Source organism: Mya arenaria, chromosome 16 (genome assembly GCF_026914265.1).
Source record: "Mya arenaria isolate MELC-2E11 chromosome 16, ASM2691426v1".
NCBI lineage: Eukaryota > Metazoa > Mollusca > Bivalvia > Myida > Myidae > Mya > Mya arenaria.
The window spans coordinates 46,231,207-46,247,593 of NC_069137.1; positions in this window are offsets into that span (position 1 = coordinate 46,231,207).

The window sequence follows — 16,387 nt, forward strand, 5'->3', positions numbered from 1 at the left end:
AATAAGGGTCCTTTGTTGACAGTTTGCAACTATCACAACTACTGTCAACTAATTGATTGAGGTCAATTGTGTACACAGCGGTGATTGGAGGGACCGTAAATTGTCCTCTTGGCAACTAACCAGATCTGATTTTTTGTCTGTAAATCGTGTATTTGGTGATTTTTATAGATGTTTTTTATTTTTTTCCGAGTAGTCGAGTAGTGATTTGGTACTCGAGTACTCGGACGTTCGATCGAGTACTCGAGTACTCGGGTACTCGTTGCCATCCCTAGTTATTATCATATTAATATTATTCCAGAACATCAAACATTCTTAGGTTTCAGTTTAGAAGGAACATTTTACCGCTATTCAGTCGTTGCTTTTGGATTGTCAAGCGCCCCTTTTGTTTTCACAAATCTGTTGCGTGAAATAGTCATGTTTTGGAGATTTAATAGCATTAAAATTGTAATGTTTCTTGATGATGGATGGGGTACTAACAAGATTGTGATTTAGCTACTCGTGATGCAATTTTTGTGACAGATAGTCTTAATCAGGCTGGCCTTATCATAAATGAGGTAAAGTCCGTATGGGTACCGGTACAAAACCTAGAATGGATTGGTTTGGTGTGGAATAGTACTGATAGTTCTATTAGTATTCCTGCACGTAGAATTGATGATTTCAAAATGTCACTTTTAGAACTTTTAGATTCTTTTCCTTCTGTTACTGCTAGGAAGCTAGCAAAGTGTACTGGGAAAGTTATTTCAATGATGCCGGTAATTGGTAATATTGCACGGCTTATGTCTAGGTTTATGTATATACAAATTTGTTCAAGGAATAGTTGGGACTGCCCATTCACATTATAAATAGATTGTCCGTGTATATCCGAAATAAGATTCTGGCTTGAACATGTAGACAATTTAAATTACAGATCTTTAAGCAAAAGTTCTGTTGTAGATACGCTGGAAGTTTTGTCTGATGCTAGTAGTTTCGCATGTGGTGCTCACATTGTTTACATGCCAGGTTTTGTATTTCATGACATATGGTCTCAAGATCACGCAGAAAAAAGTTCAACTTTTCGGGAAATGAAAGCTGTATATTTAGCATTGAGAGCTTATGTGCATATTTTAGCCATCAAGTGAAGTGGCTCTCCGATTCTCAAGTTTGTGTTCATGTTATTAATGTTGGTAGCTCCATTTTAGAGTTACAGGAATTAGCTCTAAAGGTGTTTAAACTATGTTTTCAAAACAAGATTGACCTTTATATTCAGTGGGTTCCCAGGGATTTGAACCATGTTGCTGATGATATTCGTAAGTACAGGAATACGGATGAATGGGAGGTTACTCCTCAGTTCTTTAGTTATATGAATAGGATATGGGGACCATTCACAGTTGCCAGATTTGCTAATTATGGTAATAGGAAAATACGCAGATTTAATTCAAAATTTTATGATTTTGAAACTGAGGCAGTTGATTCTGATTCGTTCACACAGAACTGGGCCAGTTAGAATAATTGGCTGGTTCCACCAATTTATCTAGTCAATAGAGCTGTTTTTCATCTATTAGCTTGTTCTGCTCACGAAACGTTAGTTGTTCCTAAGTGGCCTAGTGCGGCATTTTGGCCAATGTTGTTTGAAGCGAATTGCCAAAAGAGAGATTTTGTCCTGGAGGTCTTGGAGTTCGATAAGGGACAATCAATCTTTGATAGTAGGAGTGATTGCGTTTTCAATTCTAGGCGTTTCTCTAGTAAAGTTCTAGCTATCCGTTTATAATTGTGTTATTCCAATGCATATTTTTGGTTTCATACGTAAGCAGTTTTTAGGCAGTAATTCGTTTGTTTTATTTTCAAAATAACTCGGTCTGTTGTACCTGAGTGTTTGTGTTTCGTGTGTTATACACGATTATGTACATTGTATTATGAAGAGAAAATGTTTTACTTCAGTACATAAAACTATGACTATCATTAGTATTAAAATATAATTATAAGAAAGATAATTGGTACAATACGGTATTTCATTTTATATGGGTTGTTGCCCCTCTTTAATAGTTTTTAAAGAGTTCTTCTTACACAATGTCGGTATCAGATACTAACAATCTACAATTGATCGAAATTTGCGAATATGACTTTTATTCGGTCTGTTGTGCCGGAATGTAATGGATTTTTTCCTTTACTCGGCCTGTTGAACCGGAGTGTCCCTGGTACAAATGAAGTCGTGTACTGAACACGACGAGTATTAGAAAGACGTTTTTTAATTATTATTTTTTCAATTTATTTTATTTATAATATGTGTAAAGAATGCTTTAATTTTAAAGCACTAAATTTGCAAATAATATTTTATATTGCACATTTGACATATGCATTCAAGGTTGGATTATGGAGGAATTTTCACAAAGAATCTCTGCCCGATGATCTCAAAACACATCATGATAATATACAAACGCTAGTAAAACTTTCGAAATCGGACAACACTTTCAAACAATACAACTGTTATTTTAAATCGTTTTGCATATGGTGTAAAAAATATGAATTTCAACCGTTTCCAGCTTCCGATTATCATGTAGCGCTTTTTCTGTCATCCATGAAGTGCTCTTGACCGTCAGCATCAAAAGTAAATGCTATTATTTACAGTATTTCGTGGGCTCATAAGGTTTCGGGGTTTACTGATCCTTGCTCTTCTAATTTAGTGAGTTTCACTAAAAATGGCCTGTTGCGAGTTTCTGGGAGACCGGTTCAACAAAAATCTGAAATTTCTAAAGACTATTTGCTTTAACTTATTGATCATTTTGGAGGTACAAAAACTTGTTGGATTTAAGATTTATTAGTATGTGTCTACTAAGTTTTGCAGGTTTTTTAAGATTTAGTGAACTTTCGCATTTAAAAGTAAGTAAAGATTCTGTCTGATTGTGCAGAAAACTCTATTTCTTCTAGTAAAACAGATCAGCTCAAAGCTGGAGAAAAGGTTTTTATTTCCAGAACAGGCAAATGTTCATGTCAAGTTAATTTCCTTGAGAAATATCCCACTGAAGCTGAGATTAATGAAAATTCAGGTGATTATATTTTTCGTAATATCAGATACTCTCGTAAATTGAACAAACATATTCTATGTTCGGGCAAACCAATTTCCTACAATAGAGCTAGGAAAATTTTAGTTACTAATCTAAAAGTTGTTGGTATTGATAATAAACAATATGGTCTTCATTCCTTTCGTTCGGGCGGAGCTACAGCGGCTGTTGTAAATGGCGTGCCCGATAGAATGCTTAAAAAACACGGACGTTGGAAGTCCGACAGTGCTAAGGACAGATATGTTAGAGATTCAGTAGAAATCAAAATGAGTGTATCGAAGAATTTAGGCATTGAAATATTTTTAAGATGTCTCTGAATAGTATCGTTTATCTTTACAGTTAGGATGAAATATGATTTATCAGCGTGCTAGATGTCTTACACTAGTTTGCTTTTACTAATGTTGTTACATTAGCTACAGTCGGAGATGTTTTGTTACATATTACGCTTTAAAATATGAAGCTAACGAGGAGTAATAACATTTAAATGGAACAGTGGAATATTAAATGAATATATGTTTCAGACGACATACTAAATATAATTATTTATCTGTATAAATATGTAAATATATTTCTCTATCATGATATTTGATTATTTGTAGTAGAACTTTTATAAACTGTAACAAATATATGAATTTGTTTTAAAACATGAACAAGAAGGTTCCCGTTCTTTTTCATTCGATTAAAGTATCCCGTCTGTGGCACACCTACATTGTCTTTTTTTATATTATTATCCTTTAGGTAAATAATAAATTATTTATATTTGGCATGTAATGTAATGAAATAGAAAACATAAAGGTATTTATTATATCTGCGGTATAGGATACTATTTGGTATAGATTTGGTTACTCGTGCGTAAATTAGTAGTTTTCCTCGTGCTTCTATAGTATTGAATTGGTCATTCGACGCTCAGACGGGATAGTATAAACTTCTTTCAAATTGTCAAATTTTCATTTACTATGGATGTTTATACTTAGAATATATGTTGCGTACATTATTTTTGAATACTGTCGCATGCATATTTATCATTCCAGTTTGGTAATTTTCTGTTACCATGGCAGTGCAAGTGATGTTGAGTCTGAGATTGGGTGCAGCAGTGGTTCCGGACACAATGACTGCTCTTTAGCAGTGTGTTTATTCTATTTGATTTGTGTTTAAGAACATTGAAGGCAGGTGTATTTTGCTGGCGCATTATTTTTTCTTGGAACCGTTTGCTTTGAATGTGAGTGTATTTCTGATTATAGTATCCCGTCTGTGGTACACCTACATTGTCTTCTTTTTATATTATTATCCTTTAGGTAAATAATAAATTATTTATGTTAGCCATGTAATGTAATGAAATAGAAAACATAAGAGTGTATTATCGTTATTTACCATTGACAATACGGCTAGATTCAAGTAATATTTCGCCACTTTGCTGACTTGAATCAAGCTTATTTTGAAACATAACTGCCAATTCTGCTTTAATTTTCAAGTTTAATGTTTTAAACGTTTTGATGTGTGCACGGCAAGGACTATTTCAATACTAGCAACAATCAAATTTGACGATTAAATTCATGACATTTTCTGTGGCTTATTTTAAGTGCAATAGACAAAAGAAATGTTTTTTTTTAAACACCTTTTAAAAACAGAATAATAGTGGATGCCGGAAACCTGTAATTACTATTTGCAACTTAGCAAATAGAGTGACACGTTCACTTACAATTAATGCAAATAATTCAAAATGCAGTCATCAATACCATAAAAGCTGCGATAAAAACTTATTTAACGACAAACGTTTTAAGGTGGAACGCGACTATGAACGAATTTTCGAGTTAATGTCTGAAAATTGGTATACGAATAAAATAACCTCATCGTCGGCAAAAAGAAGCAAATACATTGAAATATGGTCAATGTTTATTCCGACGTCTAGGTTTTCTTGTAAATGCATTTCAATATCATTCAGAGAAAGAGAAAACATATCGGCGAGGTTATCTCCCCTTGAAGCAGAGAACAGAAACCCTCAAAAAATACCAAGAATCTGTAAGCTAATGAAATCAAATATCTGCCCGACACCGTTGCTGACCGCAGAAAGTTTCCTTTTCTATAACAGAAGCCAAGCTTTGAGCGAAACTATGAATGGTCGTAGCTGCACTTCTGAAATTGGCTGAATTCTGTGAATTTTTAATGTTTAGCTGTGGAACAGAATTAAGCGTGGGTTGAGAGTAATACATCGTAAGTTCTGGCGCTTACCACCCACTTTTGCACTATGGAAAGCCCTTAACAAAAGGAATTACTGCCGAACATAGAAGAGATAAAAGAAATAATGCATGACCAACTGAGTATATTTCATTATTCATGCTAAATTAATTGCTCTAGAATATTGTTTCATGATTTTTGTAGTTACCAATCAGTTGTATCTGTTTAGTTTATGACGTAACTCTTTTTATGGTGAAACAAAGTCAGATGGAGATGGATAACGGCATGCTTGGACCAATCCTAAAAATAGCCATGTTTATTGATACGGCCTAAAGGCCTAAAATAGTATTGATATGTAGGTAGGGAGTTATATTTTTATATTATATTTACCTATGGTTTACCATATTTAAACCCTCGAAATTATGTTAATTGTTTACATTTCATTTGAAATCTTAAAACACAATTCTAACATAAACTGTTTATCTCTCGAGTTGCAGTTGTCCCATACAGTTTTTAGGTTTGATCCCATCAAGGGGTATTTTCTCACGGCATCACTGAAGGTTACCAAAACGGGTTTAAATTCAGAATACGGACTCGAGAGGGGGTGCTTCATAACAGCATTCAGTGGTCTTTACAATCAGTCAAACCTTTAAAGTATTTCAATTATTAGCTGATAATCACGACATTGCTGTCAAATGATTTCTATAAAAAAACTTTGTCTGTGACTATATCGCTGAGTGTGTAATTTAGGCATCTGTCAAATTTCTGACCATGCCGTTATATTTTAACTTAATTAATGCACATTTAGCCTGGTTGATATCTACAGTTAATCTGTGAATTGTCGTAATAGATAAATCGTAATTGCATTTGTTTTTAATTTCATTTGTGATTATCATATGAATATATGTCGCTGCAATTGCCGTTGTTATCCATTTCATCGCAGTTGTTACCACTTACCCATCACCGCCGTTTACGCCCTGTCAACGTTAATACCACAACCATCGCCATCTTCACATTCGAACATAAACTAACACCCTTTGACTGATACAAATATTATCACCGAGTTGAAACACCTGTCGCAGTTGTTATCTATTCAATCGCCGGTGTTGCCTATTCAATCATCGATGTTCGCATTCATGTCGCCGTTATTACACTCCGGCCACCATTGTTAGCCTGGCAATCGCAGTCGCTAAAAACTACCCTCCCGTCGTTGTTCACCACACAGTCGTTGTTGTTCATACTCATTGTCATTGTTTCAATTTTAAAAGACGACTCACACATTTGTCGTTATCTTAATGAATACAACCTTACTAATTCAGTCACTCGACCAACTCGTGAATCAAAAAATCTTGATCTTTTCCTTACAACAAATCCAACTCTTATCCAAAGAGTCAGTATTCTTCCCGGCATTAGTGATCACGATATTGTCCAAATTCAAGTCAACACTTCTGTAAGACCCCTTTCCCTGAAACCAAGGTCTATATCTCTTTATAAGTTGCAAATTGGGATGGGGTGAAGCAAGAACTGGATGATTACCATCAGGAAATGCTTGAGAGTGATAAATACTTTTCTCTTAGTGCCGAACATCATTGGGATAATTTCCATTCCACTCTCACTTCTCTTACAAAGAAATGTATGTCTTCTAAACTCTCTAGCAGCAGAAATAATCTTCCCTGGGTTAATCAAAAACTACCGAAAACAGCGTAAATCAGGGAAAGCTGAAGATAACTAGAGATTCCTTGATTTACAACACCTACGCAGAAAATCCATCAAAGTGTCCTATCAAAGTTATCTTGAAGACATTCTCGATATTGCATCTAACCTGCAAACCTAACACGAAAAAACTATTTACGCTTCTCAAGCAATCCAAACAACCTCTATTTCAAAACACCTTAATAAGCCCAATGCCTTCTTTTGAACTCCAACATTGCTTCAGGGAAAAGCGTTCTTATGAATCCGCTGGTAGATAATCTTGTCGAATATCTCCATAACAAAAAGCAAACTGATCTTATGTTGCTTGACTTCAGTAAGCCTTTCGACAAAGTCCGTCACGAGAAACTTGCCCTCAAACTGCATGGTTATGGCGTAAGAGGTCCTGTTCTAAAATGGATTAAGGGTTTTCTGGATAACAGACATCATACTGTTGTTCTTAATGGGTCTTAATCAGAACCCACAACGGTCTCATCTAGAGTCCCTCAGAGATCTGTACTGGGGCTACCTCTCTTCTTAGTCTTCATAAATGACCTTCCTCATAATGTTCAAAAAGTCAGACCATTTGCTGATGATTTCCATTTATTTAACTCTGTCAACAGCAACACAATCAGATAATCTCCAAAAAGATTTTGATACACTTGAACATTAGAGCCATGAATGGGACATGTGATTTAACCCATCTTAATGTCAAGTTGTTCATATAATAAAGGCCCAAACCCAATTCCAACACAGTACACACTTCACCATTGCTTAATAGAATCTGTATCTTCAGCAAAATATCTTGGTGTTGATCTATTCTGAGATCTATCGTAGGACTCACACGTGAACCGCATCCCTAAGAAGGCAAATAACACAATGGGCTTCCTGAGGCGAAACATTAAGGTACACTATGAACTACTGAAATCTTCTGCCTACAAAGTTCGTGTCCGCACACAGCTTAAATATTTGCTCAAGAGTTTGGTGTCCTTTCACTGATACCCACAATATACCAACTCGAATCTGTCCAACGTAGGGCTGTCAGATGGGCCAATAATGACTATGGTCAAACATCAAGTGTAAATTAAACTTAACACGTACTTAATATATAGTTTGAATATGAATATATCGATAACTCTTTCATGGGGTGACGGTAACGTACAGCGGGCATATGCAAAATAACATATGGGTTTCACAATGCTATTTTGCACTGAGACGAAAAGTAGATGAAACAACTTTCAAATGTACACCGTTAAAACGCGAATAAATAACATAAGATAGGCTCTATGAATTATTCTTTCATATACTAAATGAAAATGTCAAGTACTTTGCTTTGTTGTAATAAAAGTATTGTCATGAACATATATAACAGATATTATCAGATATAATCAGAAGATTATTATCGCGTTAATCCACAGATGCATGACTCAGTGCGTCGTGGGATGCCATTGAACTTACTATTTACCTCCATCAATAAATGGGCGAATCGACATCATTATTGCAGCATCTTATAATCATAGTTCTTTAGAAAATTATTTTGATTACTTCTGTTACGAATTACCTGTAGTTTTAGATCGTTGAGTTAAGAATTTTGTGATTTTTGTGATTTGACTTTGTGTCAAATACTTTATACAAAGAATGCTTAACTTACGAATAAAAGTCGGAACGAAAATAAATGGCAGTGTTCATCATACGGCATATATAAGACTTAACGCGACTACGACGTCATCATTCATAGTAAAGGTTTGACAGGGATAACATGGTTTTATACTCTTTTATCAGCTTTTATGGTTTTACTGTTTTAAAATACATATGGGAAAGCAATGTTATGTGATACTGCTTACGGAGTATATCAATCTGAACCCTACATGGAATAACATAGTTTATAGACGAACAACCACTACACTGTCTTGATGTCATTGTAAGTCATCCTTTTATTCTTTTCAGCCTCTTTGACTTATTATATTTCTATCCACGAACAAACTCATTATCAATACTATTCGTTGTTACCAGGGGTTGTTTAGTGTTAATGATCAACTACCGGTCGATCTTAGAAGGGTTACAATTATCAGCCTTCCCATCTATCGGTATTCATTACCTTTTATTCTTTTCAGGGGAACAGTCTAGAATCACAGAATCTAATTTCACAACATACAAGATTCATTTACGAACTATACAAACATTAACTTAAAGTGAATATGTCAGATCTAGCTACTGATTTGTATGATACTGATACGAAAGATACTGTAAAACATATTGCTAAAAATTGGGTGTTTAAATTGAAACATCCCAAACCACAAGAGATAGAAACATTAGTGAATCACAACCGTGTGAGTTATGACGGATATGGGGATAGTCGACGAATGGTGTATTCGTCGACGGTCAGGTTGCCGTACGGCAACCGTCGACGAATACACCATTCGTCGACTATCCCCATACCCCCACATGTTAAACCGGTAGTTCAGGTAGTCTTACGACCGAAACCTCTAATGATTAGAGGTGTCGTCCTATCACAACTAGAACATACAAGAACAGACAACCCATACAACAACCCATACAACAACCCATACAACAACCCATACAACAACCCCTATTCGTTCATACCTTATACACCCATCCGTATTCGTTGACGTCCAACGAACTAATGAGAGATCAACCAATCAGATTTGAGCAATCACGTAATCACTCTGACGTCATCGTTTATCTCGTAGTTGATTGGTGGGTGTTCAAGCATGACGAGCTGTGATTGGTCGGTTACATCTCGTATATAATAGACCCTTCCCCTCCCCCCGTCATTTACCAGTTGGTCATCCACGAGCCAAGACGTGTTCTCGGAGACCCCCCGTAAGAGTAGTATTGTATACGGTGTATTGGATTACAGTGTAATTGGATTAATCGACCCCCCGACCCCCAACACCGACAGCATGCCTAAACGAAAGCTGATGGTACGTAATCGTTACAGAGGAATTACTTTACGTTTGTTTCTCATGACAACCTCGTGTATACTGACTTACCGTAGTCTGTTAGCTACTACTTACTTCTCATTCGTCATTCGTCATTCGTTATTCGTTATTCGTTATTCGTCAGTTACTCATTCTTCATTCGTCAGTTACTCATTCGTCAGTTACTCATTCGTTAGTTACTCATTCGTTAGTTACTCATTCGTTAGTTACTCATTCGTTAGTTACTCATTCGTTAGTTACTCATTCGTCAGTTACTCATTCGTCAGTTACTCATTTGTTATTCTATTCCATACCCTTATGACATATTCCATATCATGTCATTTTGTATGTCATAGAATCAAATAATAGAGCAGTATAGCCGTTTATCTTTTTCAGGTGACGTCATCGCAGAGTCTGTTGACTGAATACTTTACCGAAGACGACGAACCGTCACATGATTTCATGAGACGTAAAAGCATCGCGTCTCACAAGGAAATCATACCTGAAGAGGATGTGGTGATCATCAACGACGATGACGATAACGAATCTGTCAGTTCGACCCCCGAAGAGGAAAGACTCAATCAGGTCAGAGAATTTCATAACAACTACCCAATAGAACACTTTTGGCCTCAATCGATTAATCATCCCAACGCGGGATCGACACGCGCGAGTGATATCGTGGGATCTATCCGAATTCACAAACAAACCGTACACAGCCAGAAGAACTGGAGGTTTGTACTTGATCATCCGACCCCCCGACAAGAGGAACTGTTGAAGACTCACCCGGATGTCGTGTTCGTATGCTATGCACACAAAATCTCCGAAGAAGACAACAAACCGTACATCAAAGGATATATCCAATTTAACGAACAGTTACGAATAGGGTACGTGCGTCATCGGTTTCCTTTCATCACCGAGTGGTCACCTGCACGAGAACCTGGTCGATGGGTTTACAAAGAACTGAGTGAGTCAGTACCACCTGAACAGTTCACGGAAAGCGGATTGATCAGAAGTCAGGGTATTCCTAACACCAAATTGAAGGATGAATGACATGTTGTGTATCTCATGTCTCTTGTGTCTGATATTATATGTTGTACTGTTAGGTTGTCAATGACATAAGTAGAACGTAATAAACGAATGAAAGAATGGATGGATGAGAGAGAGAGAGAGAGTAGAGGGTGTGAGAATGGAAGGATGAGAGAATGGAAGGATGAGAGAATGGAAGGATGAGAGAATGTCATTCGTGTACTCGGCCACTGCTGTTTCATACGTCGATATGAATCATATGGAACAGTATGTGGTTGGCTAGCGAATGACAACATACAACGAGAGATAGAAAAAGGATTAGAAAAGGGGTGGAAGGATCCTAACCCATACTTACTTTTCCTCGTTTACAGATTTGAATCCCTGAATGGGATTGACTCTGTTGTGTGTATTGTAAACTGTATTGTAAACTGTGATGTATACTTTGCAAATAAACACACCAACCCCCAAAACTACATACCGAAAGAAACCCTTACAAAATGTCAAACAAGAGTTACCCCATTGTATAACGTACGAGTAACGGTAGAGTTCGTGAGAGATGATGGGTTGGTAGTCGATGGATAGGAGAGTGAAGGATATTCAGGGGAGGTCATCGTGTGTATACTGTACTACTATCTGGTTCTGATTATCTCCCCCTGAAATACTTGTCAACTATCAGATAGTTAGCTAGTTGGTTAGTCAGTTACTCATTCGTCATTTGTCAGTTACTCATTCGTCATTCATACTATTCAATTGATTTTCCATAACTCTAAGACATACTACAGAATGACGATTGACGAACGAGAAGTAAGTAGTAGCTAACAGACTGTTAGAAGAGTTACTCATCCTGAAATACTTAGCGATTTCCTCATATGTTAGAAAGTAGTAGTACTTGTTGCTGTAAGGGGAGGTAATCGTGTAAACGCTAGTATTAGCTTACACTGGGTTATCGTTCTTGCAAACGCTAGGGGAGGGGACCCACCATCGAGCTCATTAGAGGGTTCGTGGGTTAGGAGGGGGTAAACCATCGGTTAACACGTAAACGTAGACGAATGATACATTCGTCAACAAAGTCGTACGACGTAGTTGACGAATTCACTTAACGTGTACGGATGTGACCTATATGTCTAGACATATGTCCCCTATACCCTCACGTGTTAAAACGGTTGTTTGAGTAGTCAAACAACCGAACCCTCTAATGAGCTAGATGGTTTTCATCCGCGAAAATTCATTATTTTTCTGAATAATATTCTTATTTGACAAAATATTATCAAGATTTCTAAAGACATTGTTGGATAAGTATTCTGTGGCATTTTGACATAATAACGAAGTACTTATGTCGAAAGACTTTTCCGTTATAATGTGAATGCTTTTTGATCCATAATCTGTTAAAAAAATTTTTTTTGTAAAATTTGTTCAACTCCTAAATAACCCCAAACATTTCGCCAAGAATAAATGTTTCAACCCCAAACAATATCGTTTCTCTAATCTAAATAAGACAAGCATTTATAAACGTTTTAGTTTTTTACCTTCCCCACCCACTTTTGAATTGCTACCGGCCCTTAAAATCCTGATTGGGGTCGAACATGCGTTCAGAATTCACAGTACAATGTTGAATTCTTAGTGGAAAATCCCAAAATGTAACTTTCTATTTCAATACAACGAAAATAAATATCATATAAGTGTACGATACATTGTATTGAACAAACACATGACATAAAGGATCTTGGTTTACAATTGTGTGAAATGTCAGCTGTTTCACATGAACAACAAACAGATAAAATAAATATCAATGATTCAATGTTTGCATTAACAAGTAAACATATACAGTAAAACTGCGGTCATTCGAAAACCAGCTGTTATTGGAGGTGGAAGCTCAGTTAAATATACTGCCACTGGTTCGAAAACAGAGGACTTGGGCAACATTGCCTGTCACAAACATTCACAAATCATGCGCGAAACCTATGATTACCCCGTGATAATGAGTTCAACATTTTAGTTTAAACATATTTTATTGCATGACGATACATTTACACATTATATGATGATGATGATAACAACAAAGGAACAGAAACAGTGCAATGTAACAAAGCTTACGTTCGTATAAAAAGGACATGCAAAGGGATTGGGCCACGAGTTTTACCAACATCAGTTACGGCCCTTTCCCAAAATGTCACATGAAAAGCAAAAATGATTACGTTGTCACATAAACTATGAAACCATTTCATGCATTTATAAACATTTTCCGGAAAGCATTCCCAAATAACCAAAGAAACGGCTGATACAACAACAACAACAACAACAACAACAACAACAACAACGACGACTTTTAATGCATTCAGTCAATAATGTCTATAGCATACAAAGAGTTTACGAGAAAACAGGTAAAAATAAAACAGGTAAAATTTAGCGAGAAGCTTAAAATTAAATTGTGGACAAAAAGATAAATTATTGTTAGTCAGTAGTAGTATAGTGAATTATTTTGCAATTGAAGGTAAATCTAGAATGCTTATATAAAACATTTTGCTATAAACTATTTGATAGAACAAAAAAAATAAACAAGTATTTCACCAAAGTCCGAGTGTTTGTTTAGCAGATATTAGATGGAGTAGTATTTATTCAGTCGTGAATATCATGAGCTAACTCGTGTTTTTGTATGTACTCAATGACTTGACACCCACGTGCTATTTGGTATTACAACCAACTTTCTATGAATGAAAAGCATTATACATTCGTGAATAACATTACAACCGTGGATATGTATTGGATAGATCACGAGTAGCCGTTTGATATAAAATTTATCAGCGAGCGTAGCGAGTTGATAATTCCATATCAAACGGCTACTCGTGATCTATCCGACTTAGACAACAGAAAAGTGTATTGCTTGTTTCCCAGTCCGGTACGATACATTTGTATGAGAAAAATGTCAGGAAAGCACAGGAAACAAACATTTCTGTAGTATTAAGAACGTCCTTGTAACATAAGTCGGTGCACAATTTGCACGAGATTTACCAGTTGAAATATCCGACAGAAAAACAGTTGTGTGTGAGATTTATCAAACACTATTGCAGGCCTATGATTGGCCGGCTGGAGGTAGCTGTTGTCTAAAAAGTGAATTAGTTGCAGCAATGTATGGTAAGTTGCAATATTTTGTATGATATAATTCATATGTAGACTGTCCAACTGGTGAGATTGAATAATGATGTATTTATTTTAAGTTCTTAGGTTATTTGCATGGAATATATATTTTGCCATATTGATGGTTTTGTTAATGGTTTCTTCGCTTAATAATTTTGTTAACTTGTGTATATTATGCCAATGGCAATAGTTTGGTTTAAAGAATTGTTTACGTACATCCCAAAATTTTGGACATACTAAAGTAAATGGTATTCCGATCAGTGGCGGATCTACCGGGGGAGGGGCACATAGGGCCCGTGCACCCCCCGGGCCGGCAAGTAATGTTTTTGGGGGCACATCTTTATTGATTTAACTGTACAATAAGTTATTTTGTCACAGTTTAAATTTTATATAAGCATTTGAGCAAATAAACAACCTGATCATCGAGTATTATAAAATATGCGAAAAAAAAAAGTATTTTGAAAAAAGACATCGGGGCCCGAACATTCGATAAAAATAATCGGCGCCGCATTTTACACATATAGCTGATCAAAAGTAGACAATTATGGCTGCACGTATGCACCAGTCACTTGTACCACGCCTCCCCCCTCCAGGTCCGGGGAATAGCGGTCCAGCCAACCCCGGATAAAATCACCGCCCTGCGGGGATGAACTGATGGTCAAATCCCCACAATATGCTCCCGCACCCCAGGAAGCCCGAGTAAGGCAAATTCCCCTCTATATATTGCGCAAAGACAAAACCACCAAGATATTCACCCGGCACTGCGAGGCCACCTGAAAGGTAAAAACTCGGCCCATTTCTCCGGCTATCCCCCCGGAACTGGACTGAACATCTCTCCCCGCTTTTGTTTGTAGTGTGTGAGAACTGGTCCTAATTTTTGTTAATGCTATCCGGTATTTCTTACATTTAATACGGTTAGATAATTTTCAAGAACAAATTCGTGTTTAAATAAACAGTTTACAAGAGTTGCTTATTCTTGAGTACCATGACTGTTTATAGGTATCTGTTATTGTTTGGATAATTATTGTAGTGTTAATTTAAGTTCTTGCTTGGTTCACCCATATGTCATTCATTCCGCATTCTTGTAGAATGCTTTTTATATGAAATGCCCATTTGGCTTTATTTATTGATCCATCGTCGACTGTTTTTTAAACATACTTTACGATTTGAATAACCTTTTTTCCTTTGTGTTTCCATTGGAAGTATCCCCAGTTCTCCATTAAGTGCATCTTTATTTGTTGATTTTTCTTACACATAGAAGTTTTCTGCAGTACTTGTTATGGATTAGTTTTATGTCTTTACATTCGTGATATCCAATTATTTCAGCGCCATACTTTAGAATTGGTGCAACTAATGTGTTGAATCAGTTTGATTATAAATTATAAAATATAGATTGTGCGAAGAGTGCGATGAGTGCTGTGCTATCCTTTTTCTATGTTCCGAACAAATAATTATTTTTGAAAAGGTGAACTCACTTCAGACTGTACGACTTCTTGTTTATGACAAAATCAACGCTATAACACAACTAAGATTTAACTTAGATGATAGGGCCTAAAAAAGAATTGTTTGGTTAGGGTTACATCCTTTTCAAAAATAGGTAGGGTAGGTAGGCTTTTTTTTAATTTTTTTTTTATTAGGTTTTATATAAGAATGTCATTTGAGAATTTTGTTAAAGTTATCTTCTATATAGGCAATTAAGGTTTTAAACTACATATTGAAAAGCAAAAAAAAAATATATATATTTTTTTATTATTTTTTTTATTTTAGTTTTTCATTTTTTCAAACTGACTATAAAAACGATAGGGTCGGCGCCTATTCCGTAGGTAGGGTCGGGTTACCCGAACCAAATGTATTTTTTAGGCCTAGGCAAATAGATGATTCAGTGAATAGCTTTACTGAGATTGTAAACTCATGTGCGGCTAAATCAGTTGGTCCCAATATCACGAACATACTTAAGTCAAATCTCAAACTCAGTCCTTATTCATGTCGTCATATAAAAGCATAATTTCCTTCAAAATCTTTCATGTTTTATACTTTTTGAAAACGTATTTTCTTATAGAATTTGTTGATAAAAAGACGTTTTCAATAATTCAAGAAAACTTAATCTAGAGCAAAAAATATACTTAAGTATTTTATAAAGAATACAGAATTGTACTCAAATACATTTTTGGCTGTAGAATATATTGTCCTTGGCAATTTGACCAAAGGCTTTTATCAGCATATTCTATGATAAAATGCTCTTATAAAACTGTAAAAAACATATAGGATTTTTAATAAATTTTAATGCTAAGTGATAAAATGTGTTGCGACTGAATTTCAGATTTGACTGAAGTATTTTCGTGATATTGGGGATTGGTCTCTAGAATGTATACAGAATAAGAT